The sequence below is a fragment of the Pinus tabuliformis genome, chromosome J (genome assembly GCF_031772625.1).
Source record: "Pinus tabuliformis cultivar Carrire ecotype Pingquan chromosome J, CPIR1, whole genome shotgun sequence".
Lineage (NCBI taxonomy): Eukaryota > Viridiplantae > Streptophyta > Pinopsida > Pinales > Pinaceae > Pinus > Pinus tabuliformis.
In genome coordinates this window covers 566,065,036-566,073,365 of record NC_142295.1, presented here as the reverse complement: position 1 = coordinate 566,073,365, position 8,330 = coordinate 566,065,036, and the positions used below count along the sequence as shown (strand labels likewise).

The 8,330-nt window shown below is 39.2% G+C and overlaps 1 non-coding gene across 1 annotated transcript; it reads right to left on the bottom strand.

The window, feature by feature from the left end:
• Positions 1-1,725: 1,725 nt before the first annotated feature.
• TRNAG-UCC (transfer RNA glycine (anticodon UCC)) lies at positions 1,726-1,796 on the bottom strand. The gene has a single exon. It is a non-coding gene; the product is annotated as a tRNA-Gly (tRNA).
• Positions 1,797-8,330: the final 6,534 nt, after the last annotated feature.

Sequence of the window (8,330 nt, the reverse complement as noted above, 5' to 3'; positions counted from 1 at the left end):
CTTTAAAAATGAGAGAAAGTCCTTGAAAATCAATAAAGCTCTGGTTCCGCACTTTCTCTTACTGTTACCTACGGTCCTGCACCCCTTGTTCATGTTACCTACGGACCTGCCTGCTCTGTCTCTAAAGGAGTGGGTGCGGACCCCTGTGAAAGTAAAAAAGGCGCAAGTTTATTCTTAAAAACTCACTTGTGGTTAATTCTGGATGCTTCTAGAAGGAATCTTGACGTGGATGGTTCACTCCTAGGTGGTTCATGCATCCCATAACTAAAGGAGCTAATCCCTTGATGAGAGGAGCTTATCCCTTTGAAGGAGGGCTTTATCCCTTTGAAGGTGGACCTAGTAACTTCCCTCCATTGCACTATAAATTAAGGCATTGGGCTGGTTGCTAGGGAGGTTAGAAGCTGAACATTTTTGAGGGTAAATGCTGTTGGAATTGAGACTTCCTAGTTAAGCTTGAGAGGAGATATTACATACCTTTTGGCTTCATTGGGAAGAGAGTAAAACTTGTCAAAGTAGAGGAGATTCTTGTTGGACCCTGGGAGGAGCTTGTACAACATCAAGGCACCAAGGTTGTAAAGTTCTTCTTTGATTAAAGTTAATACAATCAGATTCATTTTTCTCAATAAATTGTCTTATATGGTTTGTTTCATGAATTCCTTGATCATCATGATAAATATGCTTTATTATATTGGTTTTTCAGGTGCTATTTAATGTGTGTGCTTGTTTGTGTTTGCAGATTCTTCACAAGGGAGATCATTTTGATCAACGGAACATGGCTTCCACAAACTAGCACTAGACCCAAGGTAGGCCTAAAACACCTGTTTTCCTTTATTTACAAATTGCATATTTAAAGAAAGATAGAATTTGTTTGGTTTGCTTGTCGCTAGATATTGTTAGATACTAGGGAGGTCAGTCTTGTCCGCAAGAACGACTTATCCAGCCGACAGGAGCATATGGCAATAGATCTCCTGGTAGACACGGGTCAGATAGATCTGACATAGTGAGAGATGGTAGGTTTTTGGATGCTTCATAAAGGAGGGGCGATGAGTTTAAGTATTATTCTAGTTTTGGTTCTGATAGACATCATGATCATCATCGCTATCATCCTTGTAGGAGGAATGATAGGGGATACTTACCATATTATTTCAACAAGGAAAAACCACCTACTATTGATCAAGATGTGAAGAAGCTGGAAGATGCAGAGGCTTGGATAGTTGGGATGAACAAATTCTTTGAGTTTCATGAGTACACAATTAACATGAGGGCTAGAATAGCTATCTTCAGCTTGAAAGGTAGAGCAGACATCTGGTGGGAAGATGTTAGGCGGGTTAGAGAAATTAGGACAGATGACTTGAGCTGGAGGGAATTCAAGAGGCTTTTCAGGAAGAAGTACTTGTCAGAAAGGTACTACGATAGTAATTCTAAAGAATTATATGAGTTAAAGATGGGATCCATGACAGGAGAAGAGTATACGACCAAGGTTATGGAGCTATTGAAGTATGTATTGTATCTTACTGATGAGAAGGCTAAAGTTCAGATATTTTTAGTGGTTTTCCGTTAGCATTTAGAGATTGGATTGAGTATGATGAGCTTCAATCACTTGAGGAAGTTATTGGGAAACTAAAGCATTGCTATGAGAAATCCAAGTGTAAGAATGAATCTCAACATGGATGGAAGGGAAAAGACAAGGGTAGAGGTAAATTCTTTTTCATATTCCATGTGAACGACAGGTAGCGGGGATCGAACCCGCATCTTCTCCTCGGAAAAGAGAAATTTTACCATTCAACCATACCCGCATTTCAATTATATGAATATATAGATATTCATATAATTGAAATGGAAAATACATATATGTTCAATCCCATTCGTAAGTAGATACCATTTTTGAATGGTCCAATTATTAATTCAATTACGGATATGGAAAACCCCTCCTCCTTGGGCCTGAAGTAAAAGGCCCTTCAGAAAAGCTATAAAGCCCTCCGGGAGGAGGGGGAGGGCCTATAAATAGCGGATCGAATTGTATTAGTGTCTATAACTGATTTATTTCGGGTAATACTAAGTATTAAGGCTTCATCGGCCAGTGCTGCTAGATCTCGTGCAGCATAATCTATGGTTATAGATCCAAATTCATCGGGAAATTTTCCCGAGTATAATCCATTGCTACATAAAAGAATAGGAAATTCCCTTTGTCGTTGTGGGATAAAAAGCATTCGAATATTGATCGATCTATCTAATTGATTTGGAGCTATTAGAGCTGGATCCACTCTTTGGGGGATATGAGTCGAAGCAATAACAAGAATATTTCTCATAGAATCTTTTTCACCATCTCTAAATCTAAACATGCAGATGGGAAAGAAAATGTGGCTCTGCAAAAGAGATTGAATGCAGCTAGATAGGGACACGGGTCACAACAACAACAACAACATAGAGGTGAGGGAACTGGTTGGTTAGAGTGTTGGACATGTGGTGAGGAACACCTTAGGAGAGAATTTCTACAACATCATGGTGGAAGGCCTACGATATACAGTGCACAGGAGGCGTACATTGTTTGGGATGTGGGTCAGAGTATTCCATGTATCTATGAAACACTGGAAAATAGGCAGGCATAACATCAAGCATTTATTGTTGAGTTGGATGGTAAGCTCTGTGATCAAGTTATTTCTATTTTGATTGACCCTAGATATAATTATAGCTATGTTAGCCCTGACTTGGTGGATAAGTGTGGTTTTAATAAGGAATTTCATGCATAGTCTTGGTTAGTGCAGTTGGCTACAAGTACAAAGAAGTGAGTTCATCATTGGGTAAGAGCATTCACATTTGATTTAAATGGTATGCCTACAACAAGACATTTGAATGTGTTATCATTGGGATCATACAATATGTTGTTGGGCATGGATTGGTTGTATCTATATAGAACCAAGGTTGACTTCTATGACAAATCTATTGAGTTTCTTGATGAAAATGGAGAACGAAGATTCTTTCAAGGTAAGAAAAAATCCACATCTGTTAGGATGGCGACAACTATGTAAGCAAAGTGCAGCCGCAGGAAAGGGTGCAAGCTATTTGAAGTACGCATTTCTAGTGATAAGGGTAAGGAGGTTGAGGATGCAAATGTGTTGAACAGATATCCAGTGTTGCAATAGTTTCAGGATGTATTCCCTAAGGATATTACAGATTTTCCACCTCATAAGGAGGTAGAATTTTCGATTGAATTAGTGCTAGGGGTAGCTCCAACATTGAAAGAACCTTACAGGATGAGCACACTTGAGTTGGTTGAGTTAAAATTATAGTTGAAGGAATGGTTGGACAAGGGACATATTAGGTTAAGTGTATCACCTTGGGGCACACTGATCTTGTTTGTGAGGAAGAAAGATGGTACCCTTAGATTATGCATTGACTACAGGAAGTTGAACAAAGTGACTATCAAGAACAAATATTCTTTGCCTAGGATTGATGACTTGTCTGATTAGCTGAAGGGAGCAACAATGTTCCTGGAGATTGACTTGGGATTCAGATGCCATCAGGTACATATCAAAGAGGAGGACATTTACAAGATTACGTTCAGGACCAGGTACAAGCATTATGAGTTTGTTTTTGTTCCATTTGTCTTAACTAATTCTCCAGCTACATTCATGTGTTTGATGAATATTGTGTTGCGTCCATATTTGGATAAGTTTGTTGTTGTGTTCATTGATGATATATTGGTATATTCTAAAAATGAGGAAGAGCATGCTGAGAATTTAGCATCAGTATTGAGATTGTTGAAGGAGCATCAATTGTATGCTAAGCTCAGCAAGTGTAGTTTATTTCAGACTGAGGTACACTACTTGGGTCATGTGGTCTCCAAGGATGGAATTGTAGTAGATCCAGAGAAGATAAGGGCCATCATGGAGTGGGTAGCTCCTAAGAATGTGGATGAGGTGAGATCTTTCATGGGTCTAGCATACTATTATAGGAGGTTCATCAGGAACAAAACATAGATTTCTTATCCCACTACATCCTTGCAAAGGAAAGGTAAGAAATTTGAAATGGATAAAGGAGTGTGAAGCTAGCTTTGAGCATCTTAAGTAGTTTTTGATGCATGCAACAGTACTATAGATTGCAGATCCAGACAAAGAGTTTGTATTATGCATAGTTGCTTGCAAGAGAGGGCTTGGTGGGTTCCTTATGCATGATGGACAGGTGGTATGTTATGAGTCCCAGAAACAGAGTCCCAGAAACTAAATGAGCACGAGCAGAACTACCTGACACATGATATTGAGTTAGCAGCGATTATACATGCACTCAATATGTGGAGGCACTATCTTCTTGGTAGGTAGTTTGTGCTTTATGAGTGATCACATTGGGTTGAGGTATTTGTTTGACCAGCCAAATCTAAATTCCATGTAGGCTAGATGATTGGCCATGATCAACGAGTTTTATTTTGAGATTAGGTACATCAAAGATAAAGAGAACAAGGTGGTAGATGCTCTTAGCAGACAAGTACAAGTACATCACTTAGCAGCTATGAGATCATATGGGATGGACATACATGATAGGATCTTGCAGGCAGGACAACAAGATGTTAGGTATATGGAGATTGTGCATAGGTTGCAGCAGGGTGATAGTACATATACAGGTAAAAGTCATGGTATAGTTACAAGTGCAGGTACAGGTACAGGTGTAGGTGCATAGGGCATGGACTATCATCTTACAGCAGATGGATTGGTCAGGTTCCAAGATAAGATATATGTATCGGATGGTAGTGACCTCAAGAAGGTGATCTTGATGGAGTTCCATGCGAAACCATATTCAGGTCACCTGGGTTATCAAAATACACTGACAATGGTGAAGAGGTATTATTATTGTTCAAATTTGAAGAGGGATGTAGTAGATTTTGTGGCTAGATGCTTTGATTGTCAGCAAGTGAAGGCAGATTGTAAACATCCAGGTTAACTACTACAACTGATCGTGTTTCCCGAGTGGAAATGGTAGGTTATTTCCATGGACTTCATCACAGGGTTTCTAAAGACAATGAAGCAACATGATTCCATCATGGCCATTGTGGACAAGTTAACAAAGTTTGCACACTTCATTCCGATGAAGTCTACGTTCTCAACTAGTGATGTCATCAGAGATGTGGTTAGGCTACATGGTGTTCCGAAAAAGATTGTGTCAGATTGGGATGTGAAGTTCACTTCCAAGTTTTGCAAGGAGTTATTTGTAGGTTTTGGCATAGAGTTGGCCTTTAACACAGGCTATCACCCACATACGGATGGACAGACAAAGAGGGTCAATAGGATATTAGAGGACATGTTGAGGATGTATGTGATGCATGAGTAGCGAAAGTGGGAAGAGTATCTCCCTTTGGTAGAGTTCGCATATAACAATGGTTATTAGGAGTCATTGAGGATGAGTCCTTTTGAGGCATTGTATGGACGGAGTTGTAACACTTATATCAGTTGGATTGATCCAGTTAGTAGGGTATTGATTGGACCAGATATGTTGGAAGACATGGAACAAGAGATGCAAGTGATCAAGGAGAATCTAAAGGCAACACAAGATAGGAAGAAGAGTTATGCAGATAGGAACAGGTTATTCAAGGAGTTCCAGGTTGGGGAATAGGTGTACTTGTGCATCAAACTGAAGAAGATCTCCTTATGGATTGGATCATGTGCCAAGATGGCACCACGATTTTGTGAACCCTTCAGTATGATTGAGAGGATTGGGTCAGTAGCTTATCAACTTGCACTGCCTCCGACAGTGAAAGTCCACGATGTTTTCCATGTATCTTTTCTTAAGAAGTATGTTAAGGATGTTGATCATGTAATTGATTGGTCTATATTGCAAGTGGAACGAGATGGATAATTCTAGCTAGAGCCTTAGTGTATATTATAGAAAAAGGTTCTCATGCTCCTGAACTGAGCAATCAAGTAAGTTAAAGTGCAATGGAAGCACTTTGGGCCCAATGAAACTACATGGGAGATGGTGGATCAAATGTGGGCCATGTATCCTTCCTTACTTGCCGGTTGAGGAAAAGTAGCTTGACATGATGGTTTGGTACTTGCTTATGGTGGTTTGGTATTTTCTTATGATGGTTTAGTATTTTCTTATGGTGGTTTGTTATTTTATTATGATGGTTTGGTATTTTGTTGTGTTGGTTTGGTATATGATTTATGGTGGTTCAATATATGTTTTATGATGGTTTGATATATGCTATATAATGTTTTGTTATGTGCTTAGATATGATGACTAGTATATGTTTGATATATGTTTTGGTATATGATTTGGCATATGTTTTGGTATCTATATTTATGGTAATGTTGCTATATATACCCATGTGTATGGATGTAAATACTGTAATGAGTTATGATATAAAGCTACACTATGTGGTATGGGTGTCATGTCATTATGATTATGTTGTCATGTTATTATGATATCATGTGGTTATGTTACCATGATGTTATGAAGTCATGTGGATTGACACTTAGCAGGATTATCATTGTAAATACCATAATGAGTTGTGATATAAAGCTCCACTATGTGGTATGTTGTAATGTTGTCATGATGTTTTTCTATTGAGCAGTTATTTCATTGTAAATACTACATTGAGTTGTGTTATAAAGCTCCATGAGCAGTATATATTCTTTTAGTAGGTTGCTAAGGTGTATGTGTGATTGAACACCAAGGACGGTGTCCCCCATGGGGGAGGGTTCTGTAACATCCCTAGTGAAAATTCCATGTAATAAAAGTTAAAAACAATAACCACAGATGAATGGGACACTTATCCCCAAGCATAATGTTGGGAAAGACATCATAGGGGGTTTTCATTTGGTTGTTTATGGCTAAGGAAATTGGCAAAGGCAATGGCTAAGGCTTCGGAAAGCAAAAATGGCATTTTTGGTACAATTATTTATGAAAATAATGGAAATTAGGAGAAAAAGTAGGTGAAAGGTCACAAGTTGCATGTGAGGAGGAAAATGAAGGAAAATAACAGAAAATGAAGAAAAAAGAGGCCTCATTCATAAAAAGGCTTATGAGGATCAGTTGGTAACCTTTTGTTAGTTTAGCTTTGGAGTCCTTTCATTATTCTCTCTCTCTCTCATACTCTTGGACACTTAGAGTTTTCTTGGAGCACTTTGGAATTGGAGCAAGAAAGGTAAAGAAGGCAAGACGAAGCAAAGATTTATTGGGTTGTGTTATATTCTTTCCACGACTAGCCTACGTAGTTTATGGGGGGGTGGAGCCCCCCCTTTGTTGCGCTGGCTGCGCAGCGGGGGGGTCACAGGGGAGACGGTAACACCCCCCTATACGGGGGGGTTTGAGGGGGTGGGGGGAATTTTTTTGGACCCTATATTAGGTTGGGTGGACCTACCTATGGTTTTGTGAATGGTTTTCGCACATGGTTTTGGATGCGATGGTTTTCGGTCCATGGTATTGGATGCTTCAGCATGTATAAATATGTATTGTAACATTGAAAGGAACATAATGAAAAATCAAGCTGGTAGTCCCGGTTTTGGGATCCAAGGGAAAATATCTATGTATATGTGTTTTATGTGTTATGCTCTCACATTGTTTATTTTCTGTGTTTTATAATTCGTATGTAGGTAATTTCTGTATGGGGTTAAAACCTACATTTGGTATCAGAGTTGTTTTGGCTTCAAGGGGATGCCTTTGTTGCTGAGGGGTTTCGGTCGGGCCTGTGGTAGACCCTATTCAGTGGGAGATTTGCGGGATTGATTCTGGTGCTGAAAGAAGATGGCGAGCAATGGAAAGATAGAGATTGAGAAATTTAATGCTCAGAGTTTTGAGTTATCGAAACTCAAGATGGAGGATATATTGGTAGATAAAGGTTAGTGGATCACGGTAGATACAGGTAGTAAACCAATGGGAGTGTCCGATGAAGAATGGAAGAAGTTGGATCGGAAGGGAAAGAGCACAATACCATTGTGCGTCTCATATTCAATACTACTGAATGTATCAGGGGAAGCTACGACTAAGGCTTTGTGGGACAAGTTAGGGACTTTGTACCAATCTAAGTCTTTGGTGAATAAACTGTTCCTGCGGAAAAAGCTGTATAACCTGAGGATGAAATATGGAGACTCAGTGACAGATCATCTGAACGCATTTAATACTATGGTAAGTCAGTTATTGTCTGTTTATATTAAAATTTCAGATGAAGATAAGTGCGTTAGTTTGTTTTGTTCTCTACCAGATTCAGGGGATATTCTGGTTATTGCAATAGGTATCAATGCAACTGCCTTGCAGTTTGATGAAATAATTTCATCCTTGCTGCTGGAGGAGATGAGACAGAAAAATATGGAGAGCCAAAATGGTGATGCCTTGTCTGT